The sequence below is a fragment of the Equus quagga genome, chromosome 16, assembly GCF_021613505.1.
Source record: "Equus quagga isolate Etosha38 chromosome 16, UCLA_HA_Equagga_1.0, whole genome shotgun sequence".
NCBI classification, from domain to species: Eukaryota; Metazoa; Chordata; class Mammalia; order Perissodactyla; family Equidae; genus Equus; species Equus quagga.
In genome coordinates this window covers 21,732,614-21,754,299 of record NC_060282.1, presented here as the reverse complement: position 1 = coordinate 21,754,299, position 21,686 = coordinate 21,732,614, and the positions used below count along the sequence as shown (strand labels likewise).

General features: G+C 38.3%; 1 long non-coding RNA gene across 2 annotated transcripts in view; it reads left to right on the top strand.

The window, feature by feature from the left end:
* The window catches only part of LOC124228269 (uncharacterized), a 62,023-nt gene extending 41,539 nt beyond the window's left edge, over positions 1–20,484 (top strand). For both annotated transcript variants that reach the window (XR_006885678.1, XR_006885677.1), the window contains exons 2-3: positions 17,835–17,919; positions 20,134–20,484. This is a non-coding gene — a long non-coding RNA (uncharacterized LOC124228269). The remainder of the gene's footprint in view (positions 1–17,834; positions 17,920–20,133) is intronic.
* Positions 20,485–21,686: the final 1,202 nt, after the last annotated feature.

Below are 21,686 nucleotides of genomic sequence, written 5' to 3'. Positions count from 1 at the left end.
CCCATCCTTGGGACATTATGAATGCCTGGATCAAGGTCTGATGTGTTCCAGATGATGTTCAAAGATGTACAAACATGCAGGTTTCCATTATGAGAAAGACTGGAACAAAAGAGTACATTATTCATTCATTTAATCAACCAACAAATATATAGTTATGCCTGCTCTGTATCAGGCATTGTTCAAGGTGCCAAGAATACTACAAAGTCCCTACCCTCAAGGTGTTTACATCCTCTTCGAGAAGACAGGCATTAAATAAATAAATATATGACATTTTATGAGGAAAAATAAGGCAGAATAAGGGGATAAGGAGTAATATGAATTGGACATGCTATTTTGTGTAAAATGAGCAGGAAAAGCCCTCTCTAAGGTTTTGTCTCAGCAGAGACTGTAAGGAATTGATGGCGCAAAATGTGCAGGTATCAGGGGAAGAGGGTTTCAGGCAATCCTGGCAAAGTCCCTTGACTAGGACTATGTTTAAGGTGGAGCATCATGGATGCCCTTGTGGCTGGAACAGAGTGAGTAAGGGAGAGAGTGATAGGAGACTTCATCAGGAAGATGCACGTATGAGGCGGAGGAAGGTTGGGGTACAGACCATCTAGCCTCATATAAGCCCTGGTGAAGAATTTAGATTTTATGCTGTGTGGACTGAGAAATCACTGTAAGGGTTTGAGCAGAAGAGTGACATGATCTGACTTACCTTTTTAAAGGCTCCCTCTGCTTACTCTGTGTAGAATAGGTGTAGGGGGCAAAAGTGGAGGCAAGGAAGCCATAGGTAGGAGGCTGTGTTAGTCCAGGCAAGAGATAATGCTATTTGGACCAAGGTAGTTGTGGTAGAGATGGCAAGTTGAGGAGCAAATTCTGGATATTTAAAAGGAAGAGCTGACAGAATTTGCTAATAGATCGAATATGAGAGAAAGAGAGGAATCAAGAACTTTTACCTGCGTACCTAGAAGAATGGAGGTGTTATTTTTTATTTATTTATTTTTTTTTGAGGAAGGTTAGCCCTGAGCTAACTACTACCAGTCCTCCTCTTTTTTCTGAGGAAGCCTGGCCCTGAGCTAACATCATGCCCATCTTCCTCTACTTTATATGTGGGACGCCTACCACAGCATGGCGTGCCAAGCGGTGCCATGTCCTCACCAGGGATCTGAACCAGCGAACCCCTGGGCCGCCGAGAAGCGGAGCATGCGAACTTAACTGCTGCGCCATCGGGCCGGCCCCTGGAGGTGTTATTTAGGGAGATAGAAAAGAGTTGAGGAGAAACAGACTGAGGAGCTTGGAGTATTATCTCCTTTTTGGACATGTTCAGTGTGAGATGCATGGTTGAACTCCTCATGGAGTTGTAGAGGAGGCATTTAGCTAGTGAGTCTGGGGTTCAGAGAGGAGGTCTGGGCTGAAGATTTTAATTTGGGAGTCATGAGCCTGTAGCTAATACATGAGACTAGATAAAATCAACTAGGCAAGTGTTGGCAGGAAAATAAATTCTTGACTGGTCCCTTTACAGGGTTCAGCTCTGTGATCAACTTGGTACAAAATCTCCCATATGTTGTTTCATCCCATCCTTTCAGAGGATGCAATGCTCTCACGCTTTTTCTAAAGTGATTTAAAGTTAAGTGCCACTCAGGCTAACTCCAGGTTTTGTTTTAAAGTTCTTAGAGACTTAACAGAGAGTGACAAAGCAGAGGGTATACTTTGAACAGCAACAGAGCAATTCTGAGCAGCTTTCCTGCTCTACTTGTTATGAAATAAATCAGTGTGGCCCAATGACATGGTGGTACATTCAGAATGCCCAAACCTCCCAAATATCTACCAGTGTCACAGTGTGCTTCTGGAATCTTCTCAGTGGCAATGGTAACTACTGGTCAGGTCCTGGAGCCATTTTGCCTTTTAGTATATGACTTCATCCTAAATGTATATTTAGTAAAGCAGAGGCGTGAAAGGAAGAGAGTTGTGAATACTCCAGCTGGAGGTGATGGGAAAGGCAAGTAAGGTAATGCAGAGTGAACCACACTCTGAAAGTAAGTAGTGGCTATGTGCCTATTTCTCTGTAACTCTTATGCATGAACAAAAGATGTTGTATTGATTGTGAAGGGAACACACAAACTATTTCTACATGAAGCCCCATAAATGGAATCTGTTGTGACATGGATGAGATTCAGAGTGTTTGATTCAGTATGATGGTGAGATAAAGATACAGAGAGGGGGTCGGCCCATGGCCGAGTGGTTAAGTTGGTGCTCCAGTTTGGCAGCTCAGGGTTTCTCTGGCTTGGATCCTGGGTGCAGATTTAGTACTGCTCATCAGGACATGCTGAGGCAGTGTCCCACATAGCACAACTAGAAGAACCTACAGCTAGAATATACAACTATGTACTGGCGGGCTTTGGGGAGAAGAAAAAGAAAAAAAAAAGATTGGCAGCAGATTTAGCTCAGGTACCAATCTTAGAAAAAAATAAAGATACAGTGAGAAGGTATATCCACTGGGCTGGTGCAGGTCCATGCAGCACAGAGAGCTGCCAGAGGTTGGATGGTCTAGCCAGGCGGGTATATAGAGGGCATGTAGACAAATAATGGTAAATGGTCATGCAGTTGAAGGATGGCATCAGGTTATAAAGGTGCTCTGACTACACCAAAGCCTGGCAAAGGAGCACAAGAAGAACAAAACTGCAGGAGTCAAAACTGGGAGGTCTAGCCATTCATGGATGTAAGTAACTGGCCACAAGCCTGGGCCAGGGCCAGGACTCTGGTTTTAGGACATGGGGAATGGAGACCCACAGCCATCAGAACAGACCCATAAGAGCCATTTGACTTTGGCCTTATGTTTACTTACAACCTCAAATTTAGAATTTTGACTTTATCTCTTGTATCAGTGTTGCAGCAGGAAATAGATGACGCTCTCAAATTGCTTAATTTTTGAAGAGCTCAGTGAAAGGACTATTTCCAAAGTGTTGTCCACGTGTAGAGAAACCACAAGAGATAGTGTTCAGTACCCTGGAGCTGGTAACAGTGGGCAACTGTTACCATCCCTAGGTCTGAAGGGATGCAGTGGGGAGTTGTAAGCAAAACGTGGAGCCAGAGAAGCTGTGTGGAGCAGACAACTTCGTATGAGCTATGATCATAGGTTGAGGTAGGCAGCAAGCCCATGGTGACCCCGCAGGGTGGGAGCTAAGGAATGTATTTCTGACCCCATCTCATCACTCCGCCAACCTCCTGCAACTTCTCCCTGATGCGTAACGCACTAAGAAGCCAAGGGCAAGGGGGCATGTTGAGTCGTCCATACACAGCCAGTCTCAGTATAGAGTAGGCTAGAGGGGTGAAGAGTAGACCTGCCATCACACAGATCATCATCATCACACATCATCCAACACATCTCCTGATGAGGACACAGGTAACACTACTGTACTACAGGCCCAGGTACAGTGATCAGACTAGAGAGTCCCATTCCTGACACATTTCTTGTACTATATTTTGAATTGATTTTAAAAATTAATTCTATAATTTTCTTGTGACTAACACAATAATATTGTGTTAAACGTTTTGCATGTTAAAAACATCAGTTTTTTCAAAGTAAACATTTAAAGAATAGCACAGTTTTAAAACTTTTTTGGAATTTTGTGTGTGTGCACATGCACGCACATGCATGCTCATATCTGTATTACTTTTCAAATGTTTGCGAGGCCAGATCTTTTTTAAGCACGAGGGCAACGTTGGGTCCAAGCCTCAGAGAGACTGGCTTCCTGACTTGGTTTTCAAGCAGATGATCAAGTGCAGAAGAACAAGGCAGGAATCGTTTGTTAGGACAGAGAAGATGGGGGTCTTGGTTGAAAGGCCACGTATCAAAACTGGGTCAAAGGGCCAAAGGCAGGCTAGAGTTAAGCTGCCTCAAAGTTTGATCTTCAGTCCTGAAATAGAACTCTTTAAATGCCCTGATGAAGAATCGAATTGGTTATAGGGCCTGGAGAGTAAAGCCGAGTCTGGAGGAGACCAAGTAGCTCCAAGTACAGGTGACAGAAAGGATAAGGACTCAGAATGAAGCAAGTGCTCACAGAAGCAATTGACATCGCTACCCTTTTTTCCAAAGGTAGCTGCTTCTTGCTGTTTGCTCACCTGTGCATATGGTGCTATCCTGATAGGAGGAAAATCAGATTTTTCTTAATTGCATGCCAGTTTACTTAGCCTGACCACAAAATTGGAACCTCCTGGAGCAAGTTGAATTACGTACTGGGTAAAGCTGGTAGAAACTAGAAGTTTTATTTAAAAGCTGAGTTATCCAATACAGTGATTTCCAGAAGTTTAAATGATCTTAAAAGTATGGAGCTCGAATCCCTTTGTAAGACCTTCTGTGATATCTTTGACTTTGCATAGCATTTAAAGGAAGACAGCTGTGATATTAAAACAGAATACATAGATGGTAGGTGCACAGCAAATATTAAGGATTTTTTCATAAGTTCTCTTGCATTATATTAGCAGAGAGCAGCAGAATAAATCATATTTTTTTCCCTGAATTTGTCCCAAGTGATTATTGCCTAAATTTGACTGTAATGCTATGGCTTGGTAAAATGCTTAATTTTACCAGAATTAAATCTTACTACTTTTTCTGCCTCCATAATTGTTGAGATTATAACCCTAAATAATTATCAAAAATAATTTAACTTTAAACTAAAATATATAAAATTTAAAATATTCCTTAGTACACAATTATATTGTGAAAGATACTATGACAATGCTGTCTCACTTTCAGTAAAATATGTCCAGAATGCTGATTTTATTAATTTACATGAACTTTCAGATGATGGAATACGTAGGCTGTTTTTGCACTGAGAAATTAAAGGACCAATTTAGATAATTGTAATTTAAGTACTTAAGCATTTTTTAAATAATATCCAGACAATTGACGTCAAAGGGAGGCTTTGATCTGAATTTGAATTCTTTAATTATCTAGGTATCTTAGTTTTTAACTTTATTCTGTGAATGTACGCATGTAGTCAAAACATACTTCTAATATTTTACTAAAATGTATTATTTCTCAATTTTACCATGCTTTTTGAGAAAACAAATATGTTAACATAAGCGAAGAGCAGGAAATATAAATCATTTATGACCTCATAATCTGGAAATAACAACTATAAGCATGTACGTATATAATAGTTTATAGTTTTTAATGTGAAATATCAAAAAAAGACCATTCTTACAGATTTAAGAAAACATAAGTATATATATAAAAATATGACCATACTTATACAGAGTTATTAATAGAGAATGATTTAATTACAATTCATGCATCTCTTAGTGGCTGCACATTGGGTTAAAAGTTTTCTTTTAATTTGATTCCGATTTCTGATATTTCAAATGATTTATTTAAACTAAATTGCTTGATTTTTGATAATCCCCAATTAGCTGTAATTAATCTCAGAAAATTCTAGGATCTCAGGGTAAAAGCAGACTTTGAAAGTAATCTGCTTGACTCCTAATTCTGATGCCAGATCTCTTCTTCAATATTTCTGCTTGTGTTTATGGATCCTGGACTTGATGGTTTTTATTAACAAAAGACTCACCTTTGTGGGGGGCGGATTTTACCTCTTGAAATAATTTTGACTGCTTGAAAATATTTCCTTATGATGTTTTACAATCTGTCTCTATTTGGTCTCTCGCCCTCAGAAGCATCAGAGAAAGTCTCATCCCTCTTCTGAATGACAGCAACCCAACCACAAAATTAAACACAGCCATAAATTCCTCCTAGCCTCTCAGCTCCTTTCCCGTGTTTCCTCTTCTTTAGCATAAATGCTACAGAATTTCTCTTAGGCCCTCTTTATAGTTCAGTCTCAGAATACCTGACAAACTCTGTTGGAAACAACAGATAACTTTAGTCTATTATTATAGAAACTATCAGGTTCGTGAAGGAGTATTATTTAAATTAGATACAAATTTGTCGTGAAAAATAATTATAATATTTATTTTTCCTAGAGAGATAAAATTCAATGAATTGTTATGTTGAAATTGGGCAATGTAATTTGCAATATTTATCTTTCAGTGATGTTTTATTGGGCTACTAAAGCTCATACTTAATTCAATAAATTGGATTTTTTAAAGGCCTATTTAGATTCACTTGGAATATTTATGGACCACCAGCAATTGGACACGGGATAATCCTGAAATTCTTCGCTCCTTAACTATCCAGCACATTACTAATGCAATATATAATTTCACAAATTATCTAGTACCAGTATTTGGCTCTTTGAATACATTGCCTTTAAAAGCAAAAAGCTCCAAATCTACGTACTTAATTATACAGTACTATCATTTCTATCCCTAATTCCTTAATCAAAACAGTCATTAGCAATGCAAATAATAAAGGAAATTGGATTATGAAGAAAATAAAGATTAGTGACTCTACAATCAGATAGCTGGTTTTAGAAAGTCAAGTTGAAATTAGGCTCTATTTTATTATTCAAATAAATAATGTAACTACCTTGTTATAAACCTTTTCAATTTTAAGGATAAAGCACTAAGTATTCTTGTTTCCTTTGATGTCAATTTTGCATGAAATCCATGGGTAGCAAGGGATTAAAGGATTGTGCATTTTCACAGAATGAGCTATAACATGTTGACTCACTCACATCAGGGACAATGCTTTTTGGGATGTCATTTGCAAAACTGAGTTTTCCTCTTTTCAATCAAAGGTATTTCTTTCTAGGTCCCAAGTTTTGAATGGTTGTGTGACTGGAGTCCTTGGAGTTGTTTTATTTTAACTATTTAATTGAAAGCAATGCTATTCATCCGAACATGGGTTCCAAGTAATTCACTGAGAAGAAGCAAGGCGATACTTGAGAGAACTATAAATAAAATTAATTAAGGTTCCTACCAAGGCAAAGATTAACAAAGGGGCCTATGTGAGCTCCCACCTCCAAGATAGTCTTACTCCGTGCCCTGAAGGCTGGTTAAATTCACTGGGCCTGTGTCTGCATAATGCAAAAAGCATCTCTGTTATTTAGTTTTCTAGATTGTACATATTAGGTGTATAAATATTAATAAAAAATTTCTGCCCTTAAATATTACATGTCACAGTTAATATTCTGCACTCTTTGTCTAGATATCTGCTTTTCAATATTTGCTGTTAGAACTTTATTAATAAATTTGAAGCTTGTTTTTTCCCTATGTGCGAATTTTATGTGGAACACTATGTTCAAACTACAAGAGAAAAAAAATACGGGCCATTTATTGAAGGAAGATGGAAATGTAGCATGTGCCCTACAGTTTTAGCAATATAAGACATTACTGAGATAAATGTTATCTTAGACACGATATGCTTCATCTTGTGTTTAACATAGCAGAGGAATGTTTCACTGTCTCGTGGGGCCACAGAGGTTCCCTATTATTGAGGAGCTAGCACAACAAGATATCAAGGATGCTCAAGAGGAGCTTCCTGCGTTGGTGGGAGACTTGATGGCAGTGACTCTCAACTTGGCTGTCCATTGCAACCCCCTTGGGAACCTTACAAAATTCTAATATCTGGGTCCTAGCCTCAGGGATTCTGATTTGATTGATCTGGTAAGGTTTGGGCATTGGGAATTTTAAAAGCTTCTCAGGTGTTGCTAATGTGCAGACACAATTGAGAACAGCTGTTCTAAAATCACTTCTAACCAAGATTAGAGATCTCTTCTAATCTGATTCTATAATTTTAAAATCTAATCTAGTTCAATGATTTTTAAAGCTATGCTCTCTAAAAAAACCCTAGACATGCAAAATAATCTACAAAAGAGATTTCGTGGTGACATAAACTTGGGAAATGTTACATATAATCCCCTAGGAGAAATTCAATCCACCTTGACATGTTAAAGATAATGGTAAAGAAACTTGTCTTATCTAGGGTTTCCTCAAATTTTTAACCAGGATACTCATTTTTTTATAACAGATATTAGATCCCATGACACTGGCATTTACGTTCTACACATTGGTTATACTGCTTTGTGTTTTGTTTATTTGTTTCTGAACTCTGTGTTTAAAAAAGGAAATTCCACATCAGTTGCTTATCTGTACATTGCACCACAAAATGGGCTAAGTGCTTGTTGGTCACATGGTCTTGTATTGCTCATTATTATATCTGTGTGACTGTTGCATAAAGAGCATGTTGGGATGAACCTCAGTGGAGATACCTTTTCTCTGGGGCTAGTCCCTTTGGACCTGGTGTTTATTAATGCAAAGGGCCTGTTATTAAGGCCATCTGTCTTTAGTGCCCTTCGTGACAACAAGAAGGAAAGGGCTACCAGTCTTGTTTGAAAGTTACCATCTTACCAGTTAAAGGCTCCTTTCATTGACTCTCTCTGCAGCTTTAGTCATGAATTCCTTGTCTCAAAATGCTTTTCTTTGTCTGAAAATGTCTTAAAATCTGGAAGACATTATGGAATATGTTTCTTTAGCAGAGAAGAGAGCTGGAAGATTTGAGATTATTGTGGAGAATGGAGTGATCAAGTTGTTAGAGGTATAACCAAGAAAGGGAGTTTTACTCACAAATGAGAGTCAGATTGAGGGGATAGTAAATTGGCCTTGAGGCTGGAGAAGGCAGTAGACATGTCATTTATCATTTCTCCTTGGGTAGAAATGAAGATGTGACTAGAATACACAGCGAAAAGCAAAGCTACCCGTGCTGTTTACTTCACATCTCAGGTGTTGTCTTATTTGCTTTCCTGGCAGTGTGCTGACCTGGCCTCCCCTGCACTCATTTTATTTCCTTGGCTTCTGTAACTGGTACACTCATTGTTTTTCTCATATGGCTTTAACTGCTCCTTCTGGTCTCTCCAGGCTGATGGAGACACTCTTGCTCTTTGCTCTCATGGTGGCCTGTGCCCACTTACTTCCATTATGGTAGTGGCTCCAGGTAATGAAAACCAGATTATTTTTCTCTTAACTAGAGTTTCTTTGTATTAAATACATACCTAAATAATGTAAATTTATATTTACTCTCATATCCTTAAGACATCATTTATATCTCCCCAGATCATGGCAGACACTTAACAGGGCATCAACAAATGTTTGTTAAACTAAACTAATTTTTGATCCCATAAGTAGTTAAGAACTCCAATAGGGAAATGGAGTCAAGGTCAGCAAGAAACACCACCAAAAGGAATAGTGACTTGTGTTTCTAATGTACACATGCCTTTTGTCACTTAAAAAGATCATTCTTTTTGATTATAGAACTGATGAATATTTTTTGTAGAAGATTTTAAAAATAAAGGATGAAATAAAGAACATAAAAGCAATGTACAACTCCACCTTCCAAAAATAACCATTGTAAATAGTTCTGAGTATTTCCTTTCAGATCTTTTTCTATGCATAGGTAGGGGTCTATCTACCTATCTAAATTATACTTACAAGAGCATTTGGATCATACTGAAAAAAATGATTTTGTATCCTCTTTCATTCAATGTTATATTCTTTCATTTGACAAATATTTAGAGTGCTTAATATCATGTCCCAGGCACTATTTTAAGTTCTAGGCATACATTAGTGAACAGTATCTTTAGTGTTTTCCTGAAAACTTGATTTTTAATGACTTACTAATGTTTCATAGTTTAGGTTAACTATATCCGTTTAACAAATTCCTGACTATTGTTGTTACCATTTCACACTATTCTTAGTAATCCTGTAACAAGTACCCCAATTCATAAATCTTTGTGTTCTTCTCTGATCACTCATTTAAGATAGACAGGAACTTATTGGATTATAAAGCATAAACTTTTTAAAAAGTTGTTTAGAGGGACTTCTGTGGAAAGTTGTAATAATTTATAAATCCTGCCCCCCAGTAGTGTATGAGAATACCTATCCTGCCACCCTCACTGGTATTAACTTGTACTTTCCTTATTAAATATATTTGTCCACCTATATGTTGCCTCATATTAGATTATTTGTTCTAGTATGTCTAATGTTCACATTCTTATAAAAATATGTAATCTTTATTTTTCCATTAATGTTTATTGATTTTCACTGAATATGACCATTCAGAAAATACAGACTTTAAAGAAAACCCTGAAAAACCTATATTTAAGGATTTTCTTTTGAGGATCCAAGTTGTATTTTAGCCTCCTGGCAAAGGTCCTGGGGTTTTCAAAATGGTTTCTTGCTAGTTGCTTTCCTTGCTGAATGTATTCACTTCAGGTGCTCACATTTAGTAGCGGTACATTAAGCAAGGCAGATGTTCGGTGAAAGTCGTGTCCTTCAAAGAGGAGTAACTGCATCCCAGAGGCTCCCTTTGAGTGCAAAACCTTCTCTGAGACCCAGCATAGTAATTTATTGGGAGAATCCCATCACATCAGTCTCTTCATGAAAAAAGAATCCCGCTTAACCTGCATCAACATGTCTGACAGTACTGCCCATTGTGGAATGCCGTCTCTGTTTTTAGACGTATTAATGGAAAAGGTCTAGGTGTTGTCACAAAGAACAGTTTTCATCCCAATTACTAATTAATCAAATGCTCAAATTTCTGAAGGCAAATTATCAATTTATTGAAAGGAAGGCACATCCAAGGACAAGAAATGCCATTCATCAGGGATTTCTAAGTGTTAAGACAATGCAATCTAAATGGAATACTATTTAGTTTAATTAAAGAAAATAAAAAATAACTGTGTATTCTCCATCTATGAGGGTCACCATGTTGAGGTTGCAATAAGAAATTAAGGGGAGTTCGCTGGTCTCAAGAGTGAAACGTCTGCTTTTGGTACAAGAGGTGCGGCTAGTTTTGAGTGGTTTTCAGTCTAGCTTTACGGCCTCTTCTTATGTCCTCTTTTCTTCCCATAGTTTGCTTCTTTGCTTCCCATAAACACATACCCCTTGGAATTTATATAACTTGTTTTTTCTGTTGCTTCTATATTGCAGTTCAGAAGTCAAATAGCAGAACTACATAGAACAGGGTTTCTCAACCTTGGCACCATTGGATGGATAGTTCTTTGTTGAGAAGGGCTGTCCGGTGCACTGTAGAGTGTTTAGCAGATTCATGGCCTCTGCCCACTAGATGCCAGTAACACCTCTCTCTCCTAGTCGTGACAACAGAAAACATTTCTAGATATTGCCAAATGTCTTTTGGGAGGCAAAAGTGCTCCTGGTTGAGAACCATTAGAGTAAATGTGGCCCAGTTTTCCTTAAGGATCCTCTGCTTCACCTCTTGGCAAGCCACATTCCATTGTCCACACAATAACCCTACTCGTCTGTCCTAAAAATAGCATCTTGTCATCTCTCTACTTAGGACGTTCCAATGGCTTCTCATGGCACTGCAATAAAACCTGAACTCCTTACAGCATCCTTTAAGGCCCTCCGTAATCTTGCCCTAGCCCACTCTCTGACCTCATAGGCTACCCCACTTCCCACCCTCACTCTTCTACGTTTATCCTGGTCAAAGTTACCACCTCAAGGAGGCCTTTCCTGCTCACCTATGAGCGCAGCCTCTCCCTGCTTCCAATCACTCTACTGTATCATCTGTTTTATTTTCTCTGTAAGCACTTATTGCAACCTGAGATTCCCTGGTACCTTCATTTGCTTCCTAGTTTATTGTCTTTTCCCAAGCACAGCAGAATGCAAGCTCTGTTAGTGCAAAGGGCATTTCTGTTTTGCCTAGGATAAACCTAGTACTTTATAGGTGCTCAAAAAATATACTATGAATGAATGAATAAATAAATGGGTACAAATCGGCAGAGGTAGTGACTTGGTATATGTATTTTCTCTTTTTCCATATTCATATTTAACTACTCAGTAATATTTCAAATAGTCAAACAGGTACAGAGAACAGTGTAAGCATCCTTATGTATCTACTATCCAAACAATGTGATCTTGAGGTGCAAAGGATGAAGTGTACCATTATGTATTTGACAGAATTGGTGTGCGTGTTTATAAATATATATATACAATATTTTACAAACAGATCATCAAGTCTTCTTCCATCTATATGAAGCAACCTTTATGTGTTAAGTATTCATAAAGGGTGGAATGGTGAAAAGAGTAAGATTTATTTCCCACCGTCGAGGGGTTCACAGCCTGACAGGTGGGTAGGCATGGACAGGAGACCATTCAAGATAGTCTGATAAGTGCTTCAATGTGAAATGTAGCATCAGGGGCTAGGGCAGCATTTAAGAGAAAATCTGGAACAGACGGGAGCCAGAATCTATGCGATGGAAATCAGGGAAGCCTGACTCGGAGCGTTTGATGTGTTTCGGTAGAGAAACCCTCACATGGTTAGAGAAGGGAGTATGCTTGTGTACCCTGCCCCATTAAGTGAGGAGTAGCTGCTGGCACTTGGCTGTGCTGCATGGCCCCAGGAGCCTCCAGATTTGGAAGGCCTTTGGTTTCTTCCCTTCTTTTGCTTTCCATTTTTGCCTTGATATATGTGCAACTCCTGGAGTTCCCTACTTCCAAAAAACCTTATGAACCAGTGTGAAAAAAATTTAATTTGGGGAACTTCCAAACATTTTGTGGATTGCCATCGACTGCTTTTTCACTGCAGTGGCTAGGCAAATATGGACTATCTAATGGTAATATAATATTGATATTCTGCCCTCAGTGATGGGTCCAGGATAAATATTATGCCTAAACATTTCCTTTCATTTTTGAGTATTGCACTATTTAAGGGGTGGGGGCAGTGGTATTTTCAGGTATTTTCCATGATTCCAAAAAATGTGACTAGGGTATTGAAGTGTGGTTAACTAATGGGAATCCTATAAGAGTATTTTTAAAAAAACATTTTTGGGAGAGAGTTTGAGACCTAGTAAGTCCAGCTCATTAGTTTTTCAGTTGAGTAGTTTCTCAATGTGGTTTAATCCATTGGGATTTTCATGGAACAGCAAACAGGACAGTGAAGATTCTTGTAATTATTACATTGCAGTATGATGCAAGAACTCAAAAGGTAAATACCTCTCAGATTAATTTAATATATGAGAGGCAGTTCATGCTCTTCTTGATTTCAGGGGCGGGCAGAAGCTATGCAGAGTTTCTCCGGTTACGTTTCCTGTGTGATTTCAGAGATGTCAAAGTCATTCAGATGTTGTTAATTTGGGAGGACAGACAGAGATAGGAACTCACACAGAAATAGTTGAGAGTTTTCCACTCCTTCTCTGAAGATGACTGGGTAATCATCCTGAAAATAAGACTCTTTCCTCTCCTCTTATTCTGCTTAAAATTTGAACCCCTCCCCCTGCTTTTTTTCCCCCTGCAGCTCTGTGCATCTAGTGGTGTACTGGGATGTTTTTTGTGGTCTTTGCTTTTGTTGCTGTTTGTTAAATTTGTGCAGGGTTTTCTTAAACTGCCCTTAGGATACCGTGTCTCCCCCACAGGCAAAGTAGTCACACACTCTTCACAAGGCTGGGGTAGGCAGTCAGCAATAAGGAACTTCTCTTCTTCCCCAGGGATTACAGATATCTGCTTTCTAGTCTGTTCCTGACCCTGTGGACACAAATGTCAAAATCCGTATTGCTGGTGGCATTTGAAATGGTATAGGCACAGTTCAGGAAGCATAAATGTTTACCCATTAATCACTCTGGGCCACCAGTCAAAGTATTTTCTCTGCAAAAATGCCTTTCCTATTTTGTACCAATTAATATTGGATGGAACTCAAGAGTCACAGTTAATCTGTGGCAAAGCTTTTATTTACTGTCAGGCATGCAGACATGAAAAATGTTCAATGCAATATTTTAATTAATAAAAATATGCTGAGAAGTGTACTTTTCTGAAGTAGATTTTTATTACACTTCATTACATTTCCAAATTTAATGGACACATATATTATGTCCTGTCACCATGGGAACCACATCAAGACAGGCTTTTTATAGGCTGTTGGATGTAGTTATAAAACTCTCACAAAGACAAAATTGTTTCTTGTAAGTTTAAAAGAAGCTCTGCTCATTTACAGTATGTATGATTTACTGCAGAGCTTGAGGCAATGGAGAAGGTCTTTATTTGATTTAGAGACTAACACTTCTTTTTATGAAGCTCTTAAGTTTTAATTATTTCAGGTCTATATTTATGAAGATATAACTTGGCTTATTATGAAAGTAAATTTAAAAAAATGCCAACTTTGTGTAACATGAAAAAGATGAAATTCTTTTTTATAACTATTTAAAAAGCAAAACGCTTCTGAAAACAAAAATTTCCAAACATGCATAGAAGTCGGAACCACATATCCAGCTTTAATAACCATCAACACTATCTGTACTTATTTATCCCCCTGCCACCACCACTTTTATGTTTGGAGTATTTTAAAGAAAATCTCAGACATTATATCATTTTACTATCAAATACTTTAGTACGCATCTTAAAAAGGAAAAGGGGGTGGGCTGGCCTGGTAGTGTAGTGGTTGGGTTTGTGCCCTCTGTTTCTGTGGCCCTGGGTTTGTGGGTTCGGATCCCAGGCATGGACCTACACACCTCTTATCAAGCTATGCCGTGGCTGTGTCCCACATACAAAATGAAGGAAGATTGGCACAGATGTTAGCTCAGGGCCAATCGTCCTCACCTAAAAAAAAAGGAAAGGAGCAAGAAAAAGGACTACATAGGGAACAGCTTTCTATATTCAGTAAAAAATATCAGAAAACAGTAAAACAGAACAGAGACCAAACACATAGATCACATCAACAGACATACAGGCTTACGTCACTTATTAAAAAGGAAAAAAAAAAAAGGATTTTCAGATTGCCCAAAAAGCAAAATTTTGCTCTCTACTGTTTAAAAGGGACATACCTAAAATTAAATGATTTTGAAGATTAAAAATAAAAGAGTAGGAAACTGCAATTAAAAAAGGCAAAGTTCGGGGCCAGCCCCATGGCCGAGTGGTTAAGTTTGCCTGCTCCACTGCAGCGACCCAGGGTTTCGCCAGTTCGGATCCTGGGTGCAGACATGGCACCGCTCGTCAGACCATGTTGAGGCAGCGTCCCACATGCCACAACTAGAAGGACCTGCAACTAAGATAGACAACTATATATGGGGGGGATTTGGGGAGATAAAGCAGGAAAAAAGAAGAAAAAGAAGATTGGCAACAGTTGTTAGCTCAGGTGCCAATCTTTAAAATAAAAAGCAAAGCTCTTGATACAGGCAAGACAGAATTAAAGCCTAAAATACTAAAATAGATAAAGAAGTTATTTTCTTTTTTTTTTTTTAAAGATTTTATTTTTTCCTTTTTCTCCCCAAAGCCCCCGGTACATAGTTGTCTATTCTTCGTTGTGGGTTCTTCTAGTTGTGGCATGTGGGACGCTGCCTCAGCGTGGTTTGATGAGCAGTGCCATGTCCGCGCCCAGGATTCGAACCAACGAAACACTGGGCCGCCTGCAGCGGAGCGGGCGAACTTAACCACTCGGCCACGGGGCCAGCCCCAATAAAGAAGTTATTTTCTAATACTAAAGGCTGAAAATGACAAAGAAGATGCAAAAGTTATTATTGTTATTATCTATTCCTCTAATAACACAGCAACACAGCAATAACAAAGCCGAAACTACTAGAGGTGCGAAATAGAGACACACTAATAATAGGAGATTTTAACATACTTAACACAATCCTGGGAAAATCAGAGGATAAAACACCAATAAGGATAGAGAAACTTCAACTAACATAACCAATAAGGTGGAGCTAATAACTGTATTGAAATCTGAACCCTGATAACAAAAAGTTTTACCTTATTATAAAAGGCATTATTTTATTGTATGGTACTTTGTTTTCCCATGAGAGTCTAAGAAACTGAAATTAGTAGATGCTGATGGGGGAAAAAGTCATAAAGAGTTTGAACCCTGGCTTAATGTTCTGTAGCGCTTTCAAAGTTTCAAAATGTGTTCACTTTTTCTACTCAAAATTTTTTATTCATTTTCCATGTTCCATTCACATGGCCTGGCCATCCCAAACAGGGATTCATTCTAGCCATTTGTGATTTTCCGTATTAAAAGTAAGCGTTGGTACTGATTTTTACATTAGACAGAGCTTGAAATATTTTCCTCAAAGCTTTCCCATTTTAACCTGCAAAGCACTATCTGGTTTAGCCTCATATGAGCTTTCTGCCTTTTTCAACGTGCCAGGAGAGCAGTGTGAGAAACAGGGAGCTTTCTTTTCTTTTCTTTTCTTTTTTTTTTTGAGGAAGATTAGCCCTGAGCTAACTGCTGCCAATCCTCTTCTTTTTGCTGAGGAAGACTGGCCTTAAGGTAACATCCATGCCCATCTTCCTCTATTTTATACGTGGGACACCTACCACAGCATGGCTTTTACCAATCAGTGCCATGTCCACAGCCAGGATCTGAACCAGTGAACCCTGGGCCGCTGAGAAGTAGAATGTGTGCACTTAACCGCTGTGCCACCGGGCCAGCCCCGGGTGGCTTGCTTTCCATCAGTCACAGCCCAGGCCTCACAAGTGCACCGGGCTTCTTAGTTAAACAGACAGAGAAATGCAGTTCCTTTTAAACCAAATGAAGGATTAACCTGTTTCTTAGGGGGACTACTTCCCTTCTTAGTTCAAAGACTCTCCCTCCCTCAGGGGAAATGACATTTAGGATGGAGTTTTTATAGTATAATTTTCCTAGGAATGTAGCATCTGTTTAAACGTCCTACCTGTAGGATTTTTCAGATCCCTAAGGTGTAGCATTTTCTTTTCCTCCCAGATTTCATCAGATGAATTGAATATAAGTGAGTGATAGGGAGCCTGGTTATATCACAGCAGCCAGTATTGTCTGTAATGGGGTCACAATTGGGGACTAGCAATCTATAAAATGGTAAAAAACTGTTGTGGGAAATGCATAGGAATTCAAAGTCACTTTACTTCAGTGGCTGGCTGCTCTGCTGGCTTGGCAATTCTTCATTTGCTTACTTTCCTGTTTTTTTATTTGTTTGTTTTGTTTTGTTGTATTACCTGGGGCTTGTGATCTGCTGCAAGTGAAATTTGCAAGTACAGCAAAGTAGCTATGAATGTGGATTTTTCGAGTCAAATTGTTCTGGAAATTAGAACCACTTACTACAATGTGATCATTGCAATGCACTTAAATTCTCTGAGCTTCACATTTATCACCTGTAGCATGGGAAATATAGTAATAATATCCACTTAATGGAGTTGCTGTGAGCATTCAATGGAAGAATTTTTGTGAAATGCTTAGCCCGGCCCTTACATACATTAAGCATTTTGTTGATGTTGGAAGCTTCACTGATAATAACTATAATATTGTAATAATTAATATTTAATGTTAAAGGTGTTTGAAGACAATGAGAAACTCCTGTGTGTGGCTGGAAGTGAAAATGAGGCTTTAAAAAATTTGTTTTATCTTTAATTGTGGTAAACAACACATAACAAAATTTGCCATCATAACCATTTGTAAGTGTACAATTCAGTAGTGCTCGGTACATTCACATTCTTGTACAACAGAGCTCCAGAACTTTTCCATTTTGAAAAACTGAAACTTCATATCCATTAAATAAGGCTTTAAAAAGCAAATTATTTTTTTAAGAACAATTTTAGGTTTACAAAAAAATTGCAAAGATAGTACAGAGAATTTCCATATATCTCACACCCAGTTTCCCATTATTAACATCTAACGTAAGTATGGTGTATTTGCTACAATTAGTGATACTGATATGTTATTATTAATGAAAGTCCATATTTATTCAAATTTCCTTAGTGTTTACTTAGCATTGCTTTTTCTCCTCCAAGAGCTCATCCAGGGTTCAACATTACATTTAGTTGTCTGTCTCTTTAGGTTCCTCTTAGCTGTGACAGTTTCTCAAATTTTCTTTGTTTTTGATGACTTTGACACTTGTGAGGAGTATTCATTAGGTATTTCGTAGAATGCTCTTTATTTGGGATTTATCTGATGTTTTCCTCATAATTAAACTCAGGTTCCAGCACATACTATCAATATGATGTCCCTGTTGATATTGACCGGATCACCTGCTGGGTTGCTGTTCGCCAGAATTCTCCAGTGTAAAGTTACAAATATTTTAATTTGCAATTCCCTGATAACAAATGATGTTGAGTATCTTTTCACATACTTAGTTACCTCCTGTAATATCTTTTTTGGTGAAATGTCTGTTCAGATCTTCTGTCCATTTTTAATGTTGCACTGTTTGATTTCTTGCTGTTGAGTTTTAAGAATTCTTTGTATATTTTGGATACAAGTTCTTTATCAGATATGTGTTTTCCAAATGTTTTCTCCCAGGTCTCTAGCTTGCCTTTCACCCTCTTAACAATGTCTTACACAGAGCAGAAGTTTTTAATTTTAATAAAAAGCCCAACGTGTTAATTTTTTCTCTCGTGGATCATGCTTTTAGTGTTGTGTCAAAAACTCACCACCCAACAAGTTCCCATAGACATTCTGTTTTGCTCTTTTGTAGCAGTTTTGTAGTTTTGCATTTTACATGTAGGTCTACAACCCATTTTGAGTTAATTTTTGTGAAAGGTGAAAGATCTGTGTGTATAGGTTCTTTCTTTTTTCATATGACATTCCATTGTTCTAGCACCATTTTTGAAAAGGCTGTCTTTTTTCCACTGCGTTACTTTTGTTCCTTTAGTTGTGCTCATTTAGTTCAAAATACTTTTTCATTTCTCTTGTAACTTCTTTGATCTATGTGTTATTTGGAAGTGTGTTGTTTAATCTCCAAATAGTTGGGGATTTTCTAGCTATCTTTCTATTATTGACTTCTAGTTTAATTCCATTGTGGGATGAGAACATACTTTATATGAGATTTCTATTCTTTTAATTTGTTAAGATGTGTTTTATGGCCCAGATATGGTATATCTTGGTGAATATGAAATTTTTTTTTAAAAAACTGGCACCTGAGCTAACAACTGTTGCCAATCTTTTTTTTGTTTTTTTTCTGCTTTATCTCCCCAAATGCCCCTGGTACATAGTTGTATATCATAGTTGCAGGTCCCTCTAGTTGTGGCATGTGGGATGCCGCCTCAACATGGCCTGACGAGTGGTGCCATGTCCACGCCCAGGATGCGAACCAGGGAAACCCTGGGCCGCTGCAGCGGAGTACGCAAACTCAACCACTTGGCCACGGGCCAGCCCCCTGAATATGAAATTTTTAAATGATTTTCTTTAACTAGCTCATTGCTTGTATCTCCTAATAGAAAAATACACTTACAGAAAACTTTCACTATTTAAAGACTTGTTTGGGGAAAAAATCTCTTTATTAGTCTGAAACCCTCTGACGAGTGTCTCCTTTCTTCAGTTGGAACAATTAGTATTGTAACAGGAGTTTTGATGGTGGTATTCATCATTATTGTAGTGGAAGCAGCAGCATATATTGACACCTTCTATGTTCCAAGCACTGTGCTTTTCCTCTGTGATCTCAGTTCTCATTATGACCCTCTAGGATGAGTGCCATTAATACATCTTCATGCTGAAGGGATGAGGAAATCAGGACAGAGAGCCGTGAAACTTGCATGGTCACCTATCAGACAAGTGTCAGAGCTGAATGTGAACCCTGCTCAGTCTGACACTTGGGTGCACTTGCTCCGCTGTTGCCTTGGCACTTTCTTTGACATTATCACTGCTTAAAATATCATGTTCATGATTGTAAGGTTCTGTTTCTTTAACGTCACCTCTTAAAACTTCCTTTTAAAATTTACTGAGTAGTATTTGATCACCTAATAACTGTCAGGCCCTAGAGCTAAAATAATGAGCAAACCAGACACGGTCCTGCCATAAAGAAGCTTACAGTACAATAAGGAAGAGGAATCTATCAAACTACGTGAAACGAATGTGGAATTATGTAATGTTGTAACAGTGCATGGAACTGGTTGGACTTGATACGATGTAAACAGGAAATGATTCATCTTTTTCTGTTTCTGCCTTTAAACATGCTTTGATAGACTTCCTTCCTTATGCTAAGAAGGTATCTTTGGCATGTCCCAGAAGTTTTTAATGGAAATTTTTCTAGAGATTATTTTAGATTTACGTACAGTCATAAGAAATACTACAGGGAGAGCCCATGTACTCTTTACCCGGTTTCCCGTAATGTTGACATGGTACAAAACTATAGCACAATATTTCAAATAGGATGTTTACATTGATAAAATCCACTGACCTTATTCATAATTGCTCAGTTTTACTTGTGTTCATTTATGCGCACATGTGTGTATATGTGCATATTTGTGATTTCATTCTATATAATTTTATCTCACATGTAGGTTCGTGTATCTACCACCACAGTCAAGATACTGAACAGTTTCTTCACTACAAGGATACCTTATGTTACCCTCTTATAACAACGTCCACTTTCCTACCTGTTTCCCCTGTCCATCTCTAACCATGAATGGCACGAATTTGGTCTCCATTTCTAAAATTTAGTCCTTTCAAAATGTTATAGAAATGAAATCACATAATGTGTAACTATTTGGGATTGACTTTTTTCACTCATGATAATTTTCTTGAGATTCCTCCAAGTTGTTACTTGTAACAGTAGTTTGTTCCTGTGTATTATGGAGTAGTGTTCCATGGTATAGATGTACCACAATTTGTTTAACCGTTAACCTGTTGAAGATATGTAGCCTGTTTCCAGTTTTTGGCTATTATGAATAAAACTGGAATAAACATTTGTGAATTTGTTTTGGTGTAAACGTAGTTTTCATTTCTCTGAGATGAATGCCCAAGTGTGCAATGGCTGCATTGTGTGGTAATTGTATGTTTAGTTTTTTAAGAAACTGCCATACTGTTTCTAGAGTGGCTGTACCATCTTACATCCCTATCAGCAAAGTATGAGAGATCTAGTTTCCCCTCCTTCTTGCCAGCATTTAGTGCTATCACTATTTTTTATTTTATCCATTCTGACAGATGTGTAGTGGTAGCTCTTTGTGGTCTTAATTTGCATTTTTCTGTTGTCTAGCAGTGTTGACTGTGACTAGAGTTCAGAAAGTGAGGGTGTGTCAAGAACTGTGGTGGGTCTGAGATTTTGTTCCATATGTACACAAAAAACTTAGCCTGCCACCATTTTATGGATGCTGACAGAAGACTCCAGGATCAGAGACAAAAGACTATTACTCTGAGCCAGCCCAGTGATGTAGCGGTTAAGTTCATACCTTCTGCCTCTGCCACCCAGGGTTCGCTGGTTTGGATCCCAGGTGTGGACCTACACACTGCTTGTCAAGACATGCTGTGACAGGCATCCCGCATAAAGTAGAGGAAGATGGGCACAGATGTTAGCTCAGGGCCAATCTTCCTCAAAAAAAAAAAAAGAGAGAGAGAGAGAGAAAAGACTCTATTACTCATGACATAGCAAGTAGCAGGAGCTTCATATTTACATCAGTTCCACATGCCCCGCCCCCCCATCACCAAAGTCTCACATAGGTAATGTGGAGAGACCCAGGTAGAGCTGAACACACAGTGAGTTTGTGTCACCATTTCTTTGAGAATCCAAATCTTTAAAAATGAGAAACATGCTTGCCTGACCTTTGGTCTGGAGTGAGATATTATCTGTATTATACTGGACAGTAAGCAAATCTGCCTTCTGCTCCAGAGGGAGACACTACCTATAAGTTCCAGGACAGTTCTCTATCTAATCACCCTTGAAAAGATAGTCTGGAGCAAAAGGGCAGTTCATATCTCTCTTGCAAGAAGTGCAGAAACTTGAGAGACCCGTAGAGAATTGTCTCCTGACACGATGCAGCAAGATGAGACTGTGGCGTTAGATAAGGGCCAGACCATGCAAGTCTTGTAGGCCATGATAGGGATTCTCCTCCCCATC